This window comes from Scyliorhinus canicula, chromosome 14 (genome assembly GCF_902713615.1).
Source record: "Scyliorhinus canicula chromosome 14, sScyCan1.1, whole genome shotgun sequence".
NCBI classification, from domain to species: domain Eukaryota; kingdom Metazoa; phylum Chordata; class Chondrichthyes; order Carcharhiniformes; family Scyliorhinidae; genus Scyliorhinus; species Scyliorhinus canicula.
The window spans coordinates 76538244-76557466 of record NC_052159.1 but is presented as its reverse complement, the minus strand read 5'-3'; the positions used below and the strand labels follow the sequence as shown (position 1 = coordinate 76557466).

At 46.1% G+C, this 19223-nt stretch overlaps 1 protein-coding gene across 3 annotated transcripts in view; it reads left to right on the top strand.

The window, feature by feature from the left end:
- The window catches only part of gab2 (GRB2-associated binding protein 2), a 437888-nt gene that overhangs the window by 197950 nt on the left and 220715 nt on the right, over nt 1-19223 (top strand). Inside the window, exon 1 of one of the 3 annotated variants that reach the window (XM_038818922.1) lies at nt 5826-5991. The exons of the other annotated variants lie outside the window; for them this stretch is intronic. The gene's annotated coding sequence lies outside the window, so the exon portion shown is untranslated. Of the gene's footprint in view, nt 1-5825; nt 5992-19223 lie in introns of those variants that run through there. 3 annotated transcript variants of the gene reach the window in all.

The window sequence follows — 19223 nt, the reverse complement described above, 5'->3', positions numbered from 1 at the left end:
CCGAAGGGAGACAGTGTCCTGTCGTCCGTCGGGATACTCCACGTACGCGTACTGCGGGTTCGCGTGGAGTAACTTGACTCGTTCAACCAACGGGTCGGACTTGTGCACCCGCACATGCTTCCGGAGCAGGATGGGCCCGGCGGTGGCCAGCCAGGTTGGGAGCGGGGATCCTGAGGACGACTTCCTGGGGAAAACAAGAAGACGTTCGTAAGGTGGTTGATTCGTGGCAGTACAGAGGACAGACCGAATAGAGTGGAGGGCGTCTGGGAGGACCTCTTGCCAGTGGGAGACCGGGAGACACTTGGACCGCAGGGCCAGCAGGACGGTCTTCCAGACCGTACCGTTCTCCCTCTCAACCTGACCGTTACCCCGGGGGTTATAACTGGTCGTCCTGCGAGTGCCGATGCCCCTGCTAAACAGGAATTGACGCAGCTCGTCGCTCATAAAGGAGGACCCCCGATCGCTGTGGATGTACGCGGGGTAACCGAACAGGGAGAAAATGGAGTGGAGGGTTTTGATGATGGTTGTCGTGGTCATGTCGGGGCAGGGGATGGTGAACGGGAAGCGGGAGTACTCGTCAATCACATTTAAGAAATACGTGTTGCAGTTGTTGGAGGGGAGGGGACCTTTGAAGTCCATGCTGAGACGTTCAAAGGGGCGGGAAGCCTTTATCAGATGGGCCTGCTTGGGGCGGTAAAAGTACGGCTTGCACTCCGCGCAGATGTGGCATTCCCTGGTCACAGTCCTGACCTCCTCGATGGAGTAGGGCAGGTTGCGGGTCTTGATTAAATGAAAGAAGTGGGTTACCCCTGGATGGCAGAGTTCCGCGTGGGGGGTGCGGATGCGGTCCACCTGTGCGTTCGCGCAGGTACCGCGGGACAGGGCATCAGGAGGCTCGTTGAGTTTCCTAGGACGATACAAGATTTCGTAGTTGTACGTGGGCAACTCGATCCGCCACCGCAAGATCTTGTCGTTCTTGATCTTGCCCCTCTGTGCATTATCAAACATAAAGGCCACTGACCACTCACTGGTCTGTGAGGAGGGTGAACCTCCTGCCGGCCAGATAGTGCCTCCAATGTCGAACAGCTTCTATTATGGGCTGTGCCTCCTTTTCCACCGAGGAATGGCGGATTTCGGAGGCGTGGAGGGTCCGGGAGAAGAAGGCCACGGGTCTGCCCGCTTGGTTGAGGGTGGCTGCCAGAGCTACATCAGACGCGTCGCTTTCAACCTGGAATGGGAGGGACTCGTCGATAGCGCGCATCGTGTCCTTTACGATATCCGCTTTGATGCGGCTAAAGGCCTGGCGGGCCTCCATCGACAGGGGGAACATGTTGGACTGGATGAGAGGGCGGGCTTTGTCGGCGTAGTTAGGGACCCACTGGGCATAATAGGAAAAGAAGTCCAGACAGCGTTTGAGGGCTTTGAGGGAGTTGGGGAGGGGAAGTTCCATTAGGGGGCGCAAGCGTTCGGGGTCGGGGCCTATCACTCCGTTACGCACTACGTAGCCGAGGATGGCTAGACGGTCGGTGCTGAACACGCACTTATCCTTATTGTAAGTGAGGTTAAGGAGTTTTGCGATACGGAGGAAGTTGTGGAGGTTGATGTCGTGGTCCTGCTGGTCATGGCCGCAGATGGTGACATTGTCGAGATACGGGAAGGTTGCCCGTAAACTGTATTGGCCAGCAATTTGGTCCATCTCCCTTTGGAAGACCGAGACCCCATTTGTGACACGGAATGGAACCCTTAGAAAGTGGTAGAGGCGCCCATCTCGCGCGGATGGGGAGCTGGCGATAGGCGGACTTAAGGTCCACCGTGGAAAAGACTTTGTACTGCGTGATTCTGTTAACCAGATCGGAGATACGGGGGAGAGGATACGCGTCCAGCTGCGTAAACCTGTTGATGGTCTGACTGTAGTCGATGACCATCCGGTTTTTCTCCCCAGTCCTACCAAACAGCAGTTGTGCTCACCAGGGACTGTTGCTGGCCTCTGTGACTCCTTCCTTCAGAAGCCTTTGGACCTCGGACCTGATGAAGGTCCGGTCCTGGGCACTGTACCGTCTGCTCCTGGTGGCGACGGGTTTGTAATCCGGGGTGAGGTTTGCAAACAAGGAAGGGGGGCCGACCTTGAGGGACGCAAGGCTGCAGATAGTAAGGGGGGGGAATAGGGCCGCCGAATTTGAAGGTTAAGCTCTGCAGGTTGCACTGAAAATCCAGTCCTAGGAGTGCCGGTGCGCAGAGGCGGGGAAGGACGAGGAGTTTATAGTTTTTAAAAACCCTCCCCGGACCATGAGGTCCGCTACGCAGCACCTGGTGATTTGGACTGAGTGCGAACCAGAGGCCAGAGCGATTTTGTGTTTTACTGGGTGAACGGGGAGCGCGCAGTGTCTTACCGTGTCGGGGTGGACGAAACTCTGTGCTCCCGGAGTCCAGTAGGCAGCTCGTCTCATGACTGTTGAGGAGGATCTGTGTGGTCACCGTGGAAAGCGTGCGGGGCCGTGATTGATCCAGCGTCACCGCGGCGAGTCGTGGCAGGAACTCAGAGTCGCCATCCATCATGGAGTAGTCACTTGCGGGGTCCTCCAGGCTAGACCAAGATGGCGGCGCCCGTCGGCCGCACGTGGTGGGGGTTGAACAAGATGGCGGCGCCTGGGGTTCACACGTGGAGTCGGGGGCCCAAAATGGCGGCGCCCGTGGATCACTCATGGCAGTGGGAGGTGGAGGTCCGCGGGCCGCACGGGGCCCTAGAGGAGCGCAGGGGGGGACCCGTGATCGCTGTTCGGGACGGCAGCGACTGACTTTGATTGGCAGACAGCCGCATAGTGTCCCTTCTTGCCGCAGCTTTTACAGGTTGCGGTGCGGGCCGGACAGCGCGGGCGGGGGTGCTTGGCCTGACCGCAAAAGTAGCAGCAGGGCGGGGGCCCGTGGGCTTATCGGGGCGTCCTGCAGCGCAGGTCTGGGGGGGTCAGAATCGGTGGGGGTGGGGTGGGGGGGGGTTGCGTGCCACGCTGCCTAAGGGGTCGCCGCACGGCCAGGGGCATACGCGTGGGCGTTGCGGTCGGCGACCTCCAAGGAGAATGCGAGGGTCCGTGCCTCAGCGAGGCTTAAAGTGTCCTTTTCCAGCAGCCTCTGGTGTATCTGGGATGATTGCATGCCCGCAACAAAGGCATCCCTGATCAAGAGTTCGGTGTGCTCCGCTTCAGTGACTTGCGGGCAGGCGCATTTTCTCCCCCGGACAATGACGGCCCAATAGAATTCGCCGAGGGACTCACCGGGGAATTGTTGCCTCATAGCCAGGAGGTGCCTCGCGTAGACCTGATTCACTGGCCTGATGAAATGTCCCTTCAGCAGATCCATAGCGGCGTCATAGTCCAGTTCATCCTCTATCAGAGAGTTGACGGCGGTGCCCACGCACGAGTGGAGGATGTGGAGTTTCTGTTCCCTGGTCGGGCAGTTTTCTGCGGTGGCGAGGTAACTGTTGAAACATGCCAGCCAATGCTTAAACGTTGCTGACGCGTTTGCAGCATGCGGGCTGATTCGGAGGCAGTCTGGATTGATCCGTAGCTCCATTTCAAAATTCTAGTGTATTAAATTGATGCACCATCAATTGGACTCGAGTCGAGAAGTAGTTCCAAACAACAGGCTTTAATACACTAGATGTGTGCCCGGCAGTAGACGTACAGAGAAAGGACGACTGCCAGCCGGTACGGGTTCTTATACCCCGCCTCGTAGGCGGAACTAACAACCTCTCAGCCAATCGGCGGGTAGTTACATGACTAGCCTGAGCCAATTGGCAGAGAGGCACATGACTTGCCTGGGCCAATGGGCAGCGAGTCTTCTGCACCAATGGCAGCATGGTTCTAAGGTACCGTAATCTCCCTAGTCATACTACCACACTCGGTAAGGGCATCGTCTCGAGCAGGACTACCAGCTACAACCCGCAGGGCAATGGGCAGATGGAGAGGGAGAACGCGACGGTATGGAAGGCCTTCTTTCTTGCCCTTCGGTCTAGAAGTCTCCCAGTTCCCCTCTGGCAGGAGGTGCTCCCCGATGCGCTCCACTCCATTAGGTCGCTCCTCTGCACAGCCACGAATGAGACCCCTCACAACCGCTTGTTTGTCGTCCCCAGGAAGTCCATCTCCAGGGTCTTGCTTCCATCCTGGCTGACAACTCCGAGCCTGTCCTTCTCCGGAGGCATATTAGGAGCCATAAGACAGACCCCCTAGTTGAGAGGGTCCAGCTGCTGCATGCAAACCCCCATTACGCCTACGTCATGCACCCAGACGGACGGCAAGATACAGTCAGTCTCCCTACGGGACCTGGCGCCCGCTGCTTCCCCTGCCAACGCACCCCTCCCCCGCATCCCAGCATCGCCTACCGCCACCAACCGTGTCTCTTTCGCCCCCCCCCCCTCCCCCGGGGCTCCTGTGTCCTCCCGCGCCTGCACTGCCCCCCGCACCTTCACTGCCCCCACCTACCGACCACTACCCCGCAACCGTCTCCGACACGCCAGGCGGACCCCATAACCCAGTAACCCCACCCAACACTAAGGGCAATTGTGGACACTAAGGGCAATTTTGGAAAGTAAGGGCAATTTATCATGGCCAATCCACCTAACCTGCACATCTTTGGACTGTGGGAGGAAACCGGAGCACCCGGAGGAAACCCAAGCACACACGGGGAGGATGTGCAGACTCCGCACAGACAGTGACCCAAGCCGGAATCGAACCTGGGACCCTGGAACTGTGAAGCAGTTGTGCTATCCACAATGCTAACGTGCTGCCCACCATTACGGGATCTGAAAAAATAAATAGTCGTAACAGTTCCTCCAAAGAGGTTTATGACCCGCTGTTCCAGCAGCCAACGTTTGTGAATTTTTTGTTTTTACAAACAATTTTATTGAGGTATTTTAGGCATATAGAAAAACTGACATTGCACAGTACAAACAAAAAAAGAAGTCGACACAAATTCCACATTAAATATAATGCAAACCACGGCTCTGTTCACTCACGGACCTGCCTCAATATCCCCCTGCACTCTACCCTACCCTAGCTCCTCTCCCCCCCCCCCCCCCTTGCTGGTTTGTGAATCTTTTAAAGTCCTTGCTACCAGTGTGAGGCTCTCAGCTAGTACTGCCACCACCATATGGCATAAAACCCGAGTAAAACTAGCTTTTAAAGTGCCAACCTGTATTTAAGTCACACAATTATCACCGAGGTGATCAAAGGAACACTATTTCAATGTTTTTGTATTAAAGTTTTCCATTTGGTGGTTACAAGGGGGAATGAGTAAAGTGTCATGCTGAAGATGCTATCAGATTGTACCACACATGAGTACCAAGAAGCTCTAAGCGTAAAAGACACACTTTCTATATCTGCCGGTTACACTTTTTTAAAATGACCACAACTAATATATCAGAGCTCTAAAAGCTCAAATAGGCTCTAAATATGTATTGCATAACATATTTGGAGCAGTTTTATCCTGCATTAATGAGATCAAATCTAATGTGATTCAAATCTTAATTTTCCACTGCATCACTTTCAGATATGAACTCTGTTGCAATCTGTTTGCTTTAACTTTTCTCATCTTTCATCCCGACACTTGCTATAACACGTATCATCTAAAAACACATGACTGAAATTATTCAAGTCTTTATTATAGTTCTGTGATTTCAGAGGTAGTATATAGCTAGCTGTGTGATAAGTATGACATAGACAGGATGTCTACAGTTCTGGTTGGTTTGAAACTAGATGGTGCAATAGTGAGTATCAACAGACATAGCCAAACACCAGCGAGAGACCAGACATACAACACTGACCGTTTCCAACTTGGCTATTGTTCCTGTCGACACCCTTTGTGATGTTTTGTCTGGAATTATCAGAAAACCAGGAAGCTGACTGAGAAAATGACAATGATGTAATTCAAAATAGTGGACGAATGATGGATGGTAAAAAATGTAGTTTTGATGCAAATTCTGACATCAGGATATGAAAGGTAAGTGGATACATAGGTCTTTTTAAAATAAATACCACTGTTCAGATTCCTCTACTACAGTAAATAAGCTTTTCTATTGGGGTAACATAGTTTTATATCTTCAATCTGATTGCCTATAACTTCAGTCTGATTGTAAACATTTCATGTAGAAATATTCTTGTTTTCATTTCCAGTTGGTGTTCCTTTATACACACACACACACAAAACTTCTTTTATCAATTCTTATAATTCACCAGTGCCATTTTGTGTTAAAGGAATGTTATCTTTGTGAAAAAGTGTTCATGAAACTTTTTTTGTGCTTTTATAATGAATAAAAAGTCAGAAAGCTATCTTGGTGTCTCATCATACAGAAATGATAAAGGTAATTTATTAAAGCACATACGTCATTGCTTAATTTACTTGTAAGCAAGAAAAAACATTTTTCAAGATAAGGCTTTAATAAAATCTGAGAGGAGCAGTTGCTTATTGTCACACTTAACCAGCTATACAAAACAGCTGCATGTTTGACCAATAAGGCTGATAACTAGTATCAGCCCCCAGCCTAATACCAGATGTATTTCTGGAAACAACTATGTACTGTAGTTATCGAATGATCAGGATGGTTCTGGCTGATTTTCAAAGACCCTGTTGGTTAAGTGGATTTTGCACAGCAAAGAAACATAAAGGAATGATCAAGGTTTTCTAAGATACAATTATCTGGCTTTTGGAACGAGTCAATCTGCATATATGACCTGCTGCCTCCATGTGCCTGATGTGACGTTTTTAAAAAATAAATTTAGAGCACACAATTATTTTTTTCCCCAATTAAGTGGCAATTTAGTGTGGCGAATCCACCTAACCTGCACATCTTTGGGTTGTGGGGGTGAATCCCACGCAGACACGGGAAGAATGTGCAAACTCCACACGGACAGTGACCCAGGGCTGGGATTGAACCTGGGTCCTCAGGGCTGTAGTCCCAGTGTTAACCACTGTGCCACCGTGCTGCCTCTGATGTGAAGTTTTAAGAACATCTTTGTATGAAACTAGAAATGTTCCAATGTAAACCATCATAATTGCACCTTATACAATAGTTTCCACAATTTCTGACAGCTGAAAAAAGCACTGCATGAATAAAATTGGAACATCGCTGTCTGTTACAAGGATTCTGCTTAAGATCAGAATGCTGGTGCCAGAAGATGTGACAGAAATGGTATACTTAGTCAGAATCCATAACCTCTTTTGATTGTATTCTGTACTCTTTGAATGAAGATTTGTTCATATAGCATCACCAAGATCTTACAATCTACTTTGGTTCAAATATCGACTGAAAAACCAATGTGGCTATTTTTGTAGAGAATGAGAAATGGAGTGAAGATATGAACTGAAAATTAAAGTATTGATCTGTCCAACAAATAGCACTATTGAACAGAGCTGCAGCCAGCTGATTGAATCTCTGTCCTATGAATGTTTGCTTCAATCAGCCTATAATCAATATGCATTTAATTGCATGGCAACCACAAATGGAATAAGCACTGTTTCTAGAAATAAAAGGTTATATCAGATTAAATTAATCTATAAAATCAGCTTTAAATACAGCTTTGAATCTCATTGGCAATTAAATCCCTTTGTGGTAGACCCCAAGTATATCTATTTTTGTGGTGGCAAAGAGCCAGAGGCCCATTATCAGTGGCAGGTTGTTGTCCTTGCAATGCAGAAGGTATTTTTGGTACTTTCCTGAGAATACGTTTGATGCAGTACCTGTGTTAATAACTGGCATTCAAATAATGTGTAAATAAGCTAGGATAGGGTTAGTGTTTTTCTCCCATCTCATTCTCCTCAAGTCAGCAATTCAGCCTCCTGGGCCTCAACTCTTGACAATTTACATAAATGAAAGGATCGATGGCATGGTTGCTAAATTTGCTGATGACTCAAAAGGTATGTAGGAAAATAAGGACCTAAGGAGGCTACAAAAGGGTATAGATAGGTTAGGTGAGTGGGCAAATACCTAGCAAAATAGAGTATAATGTGGAAAAATGGGAGGTTGTACATTTTGGCAGAACGGACAAAACAAAGCATATTATCTAAATGGTGAGAGATTGCAGAGCTCGGATTTGCAGAGGGATTGGGGTGTTCTGGTGCATGAATCACAAACAGTACACAGGTGCAGCAAAGCTAATAGAATGTTCTTGTTTATTGCAAGAAGAATAGAACACAAGAATAGGGGGGTTATGTTTCAGTTATGCAGTGCATTGGTGAGACCATATCTGGAGCAGAGTGAACAATACTGGCCTCCTTATTTAAGGAAAAATGTAAATGCATTGGAAGCAGTTCAGAGAAGGTTTACTAGATTAATAGCTGGAATGGACAGACTGTCTTATGAGGAAAGTTTGCACAGGCTAGGCTTGTATCTACTGGAGTTTAAAAGGTGACTTGAAGATCCTGTTAAGGTGAATGTGGAAAGGCTGGTTCCTCGTGTGGAACAATCTAGAACTGGGGGCCACTGTTTAAAAATAAGGGGTCATCCATTTAAGACATGATTAGAAAAACAATTGTCTCTCAGAGGGTTTAGAGACTTTAGAATTCTCTTCATCAATAGGTGCCAGTAGATATCATGTCCAGTGTGGTTCCCTACTCAAATTTGAGACTCTTGGAAGATCAGCCAGCAAAGTCTTTGGGCCATAAAAAGGTGATTGTCAGGTTTTACACAATATTAACAGAACATCCTGGGCTGGGTGCTATCTGGTTGTTGGCAGAGTCTTTGAATATCTTTGAGGCAGAAGTAAACGGATTTTTGATAGGAAGGGGGAGAAAGGTGATTGTGAGTAGATAAGAATGTGAAGTTGAAGTTAAAATTAAAATTAGAATGTAAGGTTAAGGAACATCAGGACATAGCTCCAGCTTCACTTTTGGGCACTCATCATTCATCTCTCAGTAAATAACATCACTGTGACATTGATTCTCACACACATGTCGGTAGCTGTTATCCCTTTACTTTACAGTCTATAGCAACAAAAATGGCCATTGGTTACGTTTAAAAACAGCAACCAGATGGCCTCCTGCCAAAACCACACTGGGTATAAGATCTATGACTACTGGCCTATAGTTTCCTACTTTCTGTCCCCTCCCTTTATTAATAAAGGAGTTACATTTGTTGTTCTCCAATCTAATGAAACCTTCCCCGAATCCAGTACATTTTGGAAAAATAAAACCAACACATCAACTATCTCACTAACCACTTCTTTTAAGACCCCAGGATGAAATCCATTAAAAACCTGGGGACTTGTCAATGCACAGTTCCAACAATTTGATAAATACCACTTCACTGGTGACCTTAGTGATGTAAATACAAGTTTTGAACAGAAGACCATTGCCTCAAGTAATATTTGTTGCAGAATAAGGAATCTCACAATGATGGACAGACCTCTCGGATTATACACCTGAGTATAGAAATTACTGTGACATCAGTAAACTCAGATCCCATTGAACATAGGGTGCAAACCTCTGGTTCACAACAATGGAAATAAAATTAGATATAGGTTGGAATTGTCTGGTCGTTCGCTGGCGGCAGTGTTCTCTGGTCCCGGCAGCAGTGCATCCTTGCCTCTGAGTTTCCCGGCAGCGTGGAGTTCCTATTGGCAGCAGCGGGAGTAGAGAATCCCACCACCAGTGAATGGCGTGCTGCCGAGAAACATACGCTGGGAGGCCGGTGAATCCCGCCCATAGTTGCAGTGGATGGACCAAATACCATGGCCAACAATCGCCGAGTATATTCCTATTGGTCTACCAGAGAAGCATTTTCAATGAGAGTTATCAGGAGTGTACAGTAGTAATATTTCATCATTAAAAGGGTTACTTATTCATGCTGAAGCCCAGTATTGCAGATGGTCAAGTGTGTAGTTGAAAGTAAATGATAATTTACTGACAAGTGTAGAATCCTAAGAATGGAAATATGTTAAGTCTAGCAGAAGCAGGCTATCAATTCTGAAAATCTATAGATCCATGATATATTGTATGCACAGTGTATAAATATATCTACGCCACTGTCAGTTTTGCTTCCATGTCATTTTAGTGCAATTAAATCCTGCTAGGGGATGTTGAGGTGTAGTATTTCCTGTGGATGCTGTATTTAGAACATGTTTACCATGTAAGTACTGCTGGAGGACACAGAAAGATAGGCTTCAGAACTACAGATTAAGGATGAAATACAGGGGAGGAGGCTGGGAAAGACATTTAGTCTCTCGTACATTAACTAACACTGAAAACAAACATAAACAGTTTTCTTCATCTAGTTGTATGGAGCACAAATTCTACCATCTGTTTCAGTTAATATTGGGCTATAACTTCCGGGCTCCTCAGCATTGGATTTGGGAGTACCCCAAAGATGCGCTGGGGAATCCCTCTTGGATGTTCCCATGTAAGGATTTACCTGCAATTGTCTAGATGTGCTAATTTCCTCCTTGACAATCGCTCTGAGCTGGGAACTATCTGACAGAAGCAAAATTGCTAGCTTCAGATGGTTCTGCCAGTTTTACCCTGATTGTTACTATGAAAGGAAAAAAAGTACTTCTAACTTTTTATATAAATGTTTTACACTTGAATGTAGGAGGGTTGATTGATAGGTATGTGGATGGTATGAAAATTGGTGGGGTGGTAAATAGTGAGGAGAATAGGCTTAGTTTACAGGTGGGGTGGTGAATAGTGAGGAGGATAGGCTTAGTTTACAGGTGGGGTGGTGAATAATGAGGAGGATAGGCTTAGTTTACAGGTGGGGTGGTAAATAGTGAGGAGGATAGGCTTAGTTTACAGGTGGGGTGGTAAATAGTGAGGAGGATAGGCTTAGTTTACAGGTGGGGTGGTGAATAGTGAGGAGGATAGGCTTAGTTTACAGGTGGGGTGGTGAATAGTGAGGAGGATAGGCTTAGTTTACAGGTGGGGTGGTGAATAGTGAGGAGGATGGGCTTAGTTTACAGGTGGGGTGGTGAATAGTGAGGAGGATAGGCTTAGTTTACAGGTGGGGTGGTGAATAGTGAGGAGGATAGGCTTAGTTTACAGGTGGGGTGGTGAATAGTGAGGAGGATAGGCTTAGTTTACAGGTGGGGTGGTGAATAGTGAGGAGGATAGGCTTAGTTTACAGGTGGGGTGGTGAATAATGAGGAGGATAGGCTTAGTTTACAGGTGGGGTGGTAAATAGTGAGGAGGATAGGCTTAGTTTACAGGTGGGGTGGTAAATAGTGAGGAGGATAGGCTTAGTTTACAGGTGGGGTGGTGAATAGTGAGGAGGATAGGCTTAGTTTACAGGTGGGGTGGTGAATAGTGAGGAGGATAGGCTTAGTTTACAGGTGGGGTGGTGAATAGTGAGGAGGATAGGCTTAGTTTACAGGTGGGGTGGTGAATAGTGAGGAGGATAGGCTTAGTTTACAGGTGGGGTGGTGAATAGTGAGGAGGATGGGCTTAGTTTACAGGTGGGGTGGTGAATAGTGAGGAGGATAGGCTTAGTTTACAGGTGGGGTGGTGAATAGTGAGGAGGATAGGCTTAGTTTACAGGTGGGGTGGTGAATAGTGAGGAGGATAGGCTTAGTTTACAGGTGGGGTGGTGAATAGTGAGGAGGATAGGCTTAGTTTACAGGTGGGGTGGTGAATAGTGAGGAGGATGGGCTTAGTTTACAGGTGGGGTGGTGAATAGTGAGGAGGATAGGCTTAGTTTACAGGAGGACATAAACAGGCTGGTCAGATGGGCTGATCATTGGCAAATGGAATTCAATCCAGATAAGTGAGTTTGAGTACCCAATTAACTTTTTTCTAATTAAGGGGCAATTTAGCATGGCCAATCCACCTACCCTGCACATCTTTGGGTTGTGGGGGCGAAACCCACGCAACCACAGGGAGAATGTGCAAACTCCACACGGACAGTGACCCAGATCCGGGATCGAACCTGGTACCTTGGTGCTGTGAGGCAGCAATGCTAACCACTGCGCCACCATGCTGCCCTGGATAAGTGAGAGTTGATGCACTTGGGCAGGACAAGCAAGGCAAGGGACTACATGATGAAACCTGATGTGCATGTACACTCAACTCTTAAGGTAGCAGACCAGGTGGATCAAGTGGTTAAGAAGGCATATGGTATACTTGCGTTTATTAGTCGAGGCGTGGAGTTTCAGAGCAGGGAAGTTATGCTGCAACTGTATAAAAACATTGGTTAGGCCACAACTAGAGTATTGTGTGCAGTTCTGGAATCCACATTACAGGAAACATGTGATAGCACTGGAAATGGTGCAGAAGAGATTTACCAGGATGTTTTTTCGGGCTGGAGAGTTTTAGTTATGAAGAGAGATTGGATAGACTGGGGTTGTTTTCCTTGGTGTAGAGAAGATTGAGGGGAGACATGATTGAGATGTATAAAATTATGAGGGACATAGATGGAGTAGACAGAAATAAACTTTTCCTCTTGGTGGAGGGATTAATAACCAGGGGACATTGTGAAAAAAAACCTTTTCATCCAGAGGGTGGTGGGAATGTGGAACTCTCTGCCTGAAAGGGCGGTGGATGCAGAGACCCTCGTTACATTTAAGAAGTATTTTGATGTGCACTTACGATGCCGAGGCATAACAAGGTTATGGGGCCGAGTGCTGGGAAATTGGTTTAGAATAGTTAGGGAATTATTTTTGACCAGCGCAGATGCGATGGCCCAAAGGGCCTATTTATGTGCTGTAAACCTCTGTGACTCTATAACTTCAGAATAACTATTTAAAACACCCAAACCAAGCCCCACATAGGAGACACCCCTTCCAATGGCACCTCCTAATCCTACCCCCAAGTGTCATTGAATAGAGATGGGGAACTCGCCGGCAAAGCCTGCGGGAAACTCACTGAAAAATCTACCCTATGGGTACAGCATCTCAAATCGGGCTATTCAAAACTGGAGATCTCCAAAGAAAATGTCACCAGCTTGTTCGTCTAGGAGCTGCATTGGCATGGTGGCACACTGTACTAGTTATTGGTTTCAGATGCTGGTCTTTTTCCACGCTCTCAATGGTCTGAGTGACCCTTGACCCCACCAAACCAGGCTCAGCCGGATCCACCCAACCGAACCTGAACTACCTGACCCAAAAACCAACTTGATCCAAAGTCTGGCACAGACCTGGCCCCAAGGTTGCCAGTTTTGTGACCTACAGTAATTTTTTTTGTACATTGATTCGCTCAGCCCATTCTAAGTATTATTAAAGTGCCCTGAAAATGTTTTGGTAAATGTTGCAGAAAAGGAATGGTGCATATTTGAAAATCTGAAGCATTGTCTCTCCGATAAAAGCATTAAAAAACATGGCACTAAAATGATGCATGATAATGAGCACTGTCATGAATTCTTGGAACACTCTTTAAGCACTCCAGATCTTTCACATCACATTTGGGATGTCAGTCCACCTTAAATATTTCTGTACTTTCAGTAACCACCTCGATCATATGCATGAGGCATCTGTCCTTGTTCTCTCTGTCACTGTGTCAACTAACAAAACTAATCCCTATTAAACTTTGCCTGTACACTCCCAATTATTCTTGGATGGTGTGCTCTTATTTGGGATGACAAACAGCACTGTCAGAAACAGTTAGAGTTACAGCATTCTTATACCCTTGTGGCTTAAGAAGGACTTCCAGCACATGATTAAAATCATATTCTGAAGAACAGTTACTGATGTTTACATAAACATTATAAAATGTGAACTCTGTACGAATTAACATGAACTCAGTGTATTTTGCACAATGAAGGTTCTGACAAATTTGTCATTATATTTTGTTTTTGATATAGATGGAATTATGGGATAGTTACAGCATTCTAGTCTGCGCTGAATCAGGACCAGTGCAGCTCATCCCACTTCTTCACCCTTTCCCTGTGGCCCTGCAAATTTATTATCTACAGATGCTTGTCCAATTTAATTGTGAAAGCCGGAATTTAATTTGCCTCCACCACCCTCCCAGTGAGTGCATTCCAGGCCCTAATCACTCACTGGGTAAAACAATGTTTTCATGTGACACCTTTTGATTCTTTCACCAATCACCTTCAATTTGTGTCCTCTGATTTTTGACTCCTTGGCCAAATCAGAAAGGTTTCTATTTATCTCCCAATCTTCTCCATTCAGACTCCCTCATTATTTTCTTTTACAAATTTAGAGTACCCAATTCTTTTTTTCCAATTTTGAGGGGCAGTTTAGTGTGGCCAATCCACCTACCCTGCAGATCTTTGGGTTGTAGGGGTGAAACCCACGCAAACATGGGGAGAATGTGTAAACTCCACACGGACAGTGACCCAGAGCCAGGATCGAACCTGGGACCTCGGAGCCGTGAGGCAGCAATGCTAACCCACTGCACCACCGTGCTGCCCCTCCCTCATTATTTTAACACCTTTATCACTCTATACCTTCTTTAGGGAGAGCAACTTTAGTTTCCCCAATCTATCTTCATAACCAAATTCCCTCATCTCAGGAGCCATTCTTGTAGCTCTCTTTGGTCCCCTCTTTAAAGCTCCCACACCTTTCTAGAGTGTGGTGCCTAGCTTTGGGTACAAAGATAGAAAGGAATTACATTGAAATATGGAAACATCAGCAATAAAATGTCTTCTCATCGGAGTGGGTGGGGTAAGGCTGGAAAAACTCTTTCAGTTCGATTTGAGTTAATTGAAAATTCATTTAGATTAGTCCTTCAGCTTTTCTGATTCGAACATAACACTGTGTAAATACTCACCTAAAAGACCAATTTCTTTTTTAAATGCTTGAACCTGTTCTCTTTATTGTAACTGATTTCACTTTTAAAATATAAAGCAAGTCAGAGTTCATTAGTATGTTCACGTGTCCCCAGATATCAGTATGCTGTGTACGAGGCGAGGCAATGGAATAATCTTTCAATTTTTATTCTCACCTCTCTGCTGATTGCAAGAGGATATATTTTTGAGGAGTGTTCTAAATCTTAAATGTCATGACTTTAAAGAATAGCCATGAACAGGCGTTCTGGTAAGTTCAAATCAAAAGAAAGTATAGACACTTATTTACATAACACCCAAATGTAAATACAACAAAACGCCCTCTCCCTCAAAAACACAAGACGCGATCAAGAGATGAAACATGCACTTAGATTACTCAGAGTAATGAGAAACAAGTCCCACATTCTTAACCAGTCCTTTTCAGATTAAAAGGTCCACAGGCCTGAACAGGCCGAAGGACTATCCATGTGTCTAATTGACATGGACAAGTTGACCACTGTAAGTTGCTCATAAAAGAACTATGTGCCTAATTCCTTTGTCTCCAATCAGGCTTGTGGACAGCTTCAGCATACCCCAAAATGTCCTTGCTTCAAGTTGTGGCATCAGTTGCTTTGACCACATAGGACTGCTGGCTCGGTTTTATGACCAGCTGCCGACTTGAGCAAGGCTGCAAGCCAGGAGCCTTGTCGCACAGCCCTTTTAGAAACCTTCAAATTCAAAAACTAAACCACCCTATCCAAAAGTGGGTGTGCAGCAACACCACAAGCCCTGTACAGCCATTTTGTAATACTTGAAGGAGTATAAATCTTAAAAATTGAAAGAGACACTGCTTTCTCAAAAAGTTAAGGCATACTGAATCAAGTTTTTACCATTTGAATGTTCCATTAGATGCATCAAAGAGTCTCTTGAGAGGTTATAAAACTGTTCATGTAAAGATGAAAAAACAAAGTGTTATATTCCTTTGTTGCCACAAAGGGAAATGGTGTGAAGGTGCCCGTATTCTGGATTCTTGTAAAACACAATGAGAGGTTTATTAAGTGTGTTGTTCAATAGAACCAAGATGGTGATTTGCCCAAAACCCACGCACTCTGCTGACGTGACTACACATCACGTGACGCAGAACCAGCAAAATGTATTCCAAGATACAAAACACCCCTGCCTTTTTAGCAATGCCAACAATTAACATTTATACAACAGGTCCCTTGATATATTATTTCCACACATATATACAATCCAATAAGACAGTCTCCGTGGTGGACGTCTATTCATTTTGGTAGAATTTGGTGTTCTTGAACTCGACTATGTGCAACCTCAAAAATGTCCGCATTTTTCTGTAAATGGTACTTTTTGAGTAGTTATTTCAGTATCTGTTACTCGAGACAATAAAAAGTCCTCAGAAGCAGACTCTGAACTCACCACTGTCTCTGGTCTCTGTTCCAAAGTAAAGCTGTCCATGTCTTTGAAAGGTAGAACCTCTTGAGAAGTTTCTGCAAAGTGCAAACTCACTTCGTGAAGCAAGTGACTGATCAGCATTTACTTCGCCAAACTCTTTTTTTATCATCCATCTGGAAGGTGCATTATATTATAGAATTTACAGTGCAGAAGGAGGCCATTCGGCCCATCGAGTCTGCACCGGCTCTTGGAAAGAGCACCCTACCCAAGGTGAACACCGCCACCCTATCCCCGTAACCCGGTAACCCCACCCAACACTAAGGGCAATTTTGGACACTAAGGGCAATTTATCCAGGGCCAATCCACCTAACCTGCACATCTTTGGACTGTGGGAGGAAACCGGAGCACCCGGAGGAAACCCACGCACACACGGGGAGGATGTGCAGACTCCGCACAGACAGTGACCCAAGCCGGAATCGAACCTGGGACCCTGGAGCTGTGAAGCGGTTGTGCTATCCACAATGCTACCGTGCTGCCCCTGCATATTGGACCTGCTTTTGCTGCCGCTGACGTCACCACCGGCACATGCGCGATGTGAGGTTCTCTTCCGCTTCCGCCATGGCGGAGGCCGTGGCGGCGGCGGCGGAGAAAGAGTGCACCCAGGGTACTGGCCCGGAGTCTGAGCGGGGGGCCCCGACCGCGGGCCTGGCCACCGTGGGGGCACCCCCCGGGGTCTGATCGCCCCGCGCGCCCCCCAGGGACCCGGGGGCCCGGTCGCGGCGCCGATCCCGCCGCCACCAGAGGTGGTTCAAACCTTGGCGGCGGGAGAGGCCTCCCAGCGGCGGGACTTCGGCCCATCCGGGCCGGAGAATCGGCGCAGGGGCCTCGCCGATCGGAGTGGCGAAAATCCCGCCCCCGCCGTGGCAGAGATTCTCCGCCACCCGGGAATTGACGGGGGCGGGATTTTCGGCGGCCCCAGGCGATTCTCTGACCCTGCTGGGGGTCGTAGAATTTCGCCCATGTTCTGAGAAGGCATTTAAGGATCAGAGAATAAGCAAAATGCAGATGTGTGGTGAGGAAGGTGCAGACCTAAATATCAAGAAAGTTGAAGGCTGTGCATCAAAGGTGGAAGAGGACACAAAGGAGACCAGAGATGGAGTGTAAAATACACATGCTGGGAAGTATAGCTGTGTTAGGTTGAGGATGAGACTATAGAGAGATTTGTACATAAGAATTTTAAATTCACTGTTTACAAGGCAGGAAACCAATGAAGTTCTGCAAAGATAACTGTCAGGCAAGCTGTGGTTTAGGACAGAAATATGCAGCTGAATTTTGGAGAAGCATAGATTCTAGAGTACAGGAAGGGGCCATTAAGCCCATGCCAGATCATCTGAAAGAGTTATTCAGTTAGTTCCAATCTTTGTGTTTTGCAGGGCTCATGAATGTATCCAATTCCCTTCGGAAAGTTCACAAATCATCACAAATGCTTCATTTTAAAAGAAATCTCCTCCCCCCTGGGTTCTTTATCCAATTGACCTAAATTGATATCCTTGGGTTTTTTTGGCCCTCCCCCACACCCACCACCAAACATCTTCTCCCTACTCTGTCTATCAAAACCATTTATGTTTTGAACATCTTAATCAAATCTCCTCTCAACTTTCTCAGCACTGAGGATAGCCCCAGTTACTCCAGTCTGTCCACATAACTGAAGTCCCTCTTCCCTGGTACCAATCTAGAAAATGTTCTCTGCACCCTTGATATCCTTCCTGAAGTGCGCTGCCCAGAATTGGAAACAATACTGTCGCTGCAGCTTAACCAGTGATTTAGAAAGGTTCAGTACAACTCATTTTCTTTTTTGTCTTTGTGTCTTTGTTTAAAAAGAACCTGTATACTTTATTTTTTGAAAGCCTTCCCAATTTGGACTACAACCTTCAAGGATGTGCATACATAAAACTCCAGGTCACCAGAATTTTGCACTCTGATTATAAAGGCGCATTTAGTTTATATGCCTCTCATTATTTCTTCCAACATGTATCACTTTACATTTCATTGCATTAACTTTCAGCTGCCATGTCTCTGCCCATTTCACCAATCTGTGTGTCCTCCTGTAGTCTGCTACTGTTCTCCTCAATATTTATGACATTTCCAAGTTTTGTGTCATTTGAAAGCTTTGTTCTTGTACCCAAGTCCAGGTAATTAACATATATATATATCAAAAATAACAATTGTGTTCATATTAATCCCTGGGGGACATAACTGTATATTTACAGCTAGTCTGATAAATGTTCTTTGCTATTTGTCTCTTAGCCAATTTTGTAGCCATGTTGCCTCTGTCTGGTTAACCCATAGGCCTCAAGTTTTCTAAAAAGGTTTATTAATCAGCAGTTTATTGAAAGCTTTTTGCAAGTCTATCAACATCAAAATCCATGCTCTACCTTCACCACCGCTCAAATTTATATTGTCGGAGTTTAGATGAAACCTGAGATGTGTAAAGAAGTCTATATATGCAACCAAAGCATGAAAGGATTTTTGTGGTGTGGGGGTCAGGGGTGGTAGAAGTCAAAATCTTAGTAATCGTTAGGTTATGGGAGTTGAAGTTCATCTCAGGACATTGAGGTTATGCACATCTCATCAGGTGTGGAGGAGGATGAAGTGAGAGGCAAGCGCAGTGAAATTTTAGCAAAATTAAGTTTTCCAAACATTTATCTGTTCTAACTTATTTATCACTTGATTTTGGACAAGCGATCTAACAACAAGAGGTGTGCTTGAGTCAAGGGTGATGGTAGAAAAATGTAGCTGGACCACAGGCATTAATCAGTTTCCGCTTGTATGCCTGTAGATGTAATTGAAAGACAATAGGCTGGATTCTCCGCACCCCGGCACCGAAATTGCGCCCTGGTGAAATTTGAATTCAATAAAATAACTGGAATTTTATTCACTAATGTCCCACAGGGAAGGAAATCTGCCTTCCTTACCTGGTCTGGCCTACATGTGACTTCAGATTTACATGGTTGACTCTCAAATGCCCTCTGAAATAGAGAGCAGTTAGGGATGGGCTATAAATGTTGGCCCAGCCAGTAATGCTCATGTCCCGTAAAATGATAAAAAGAAA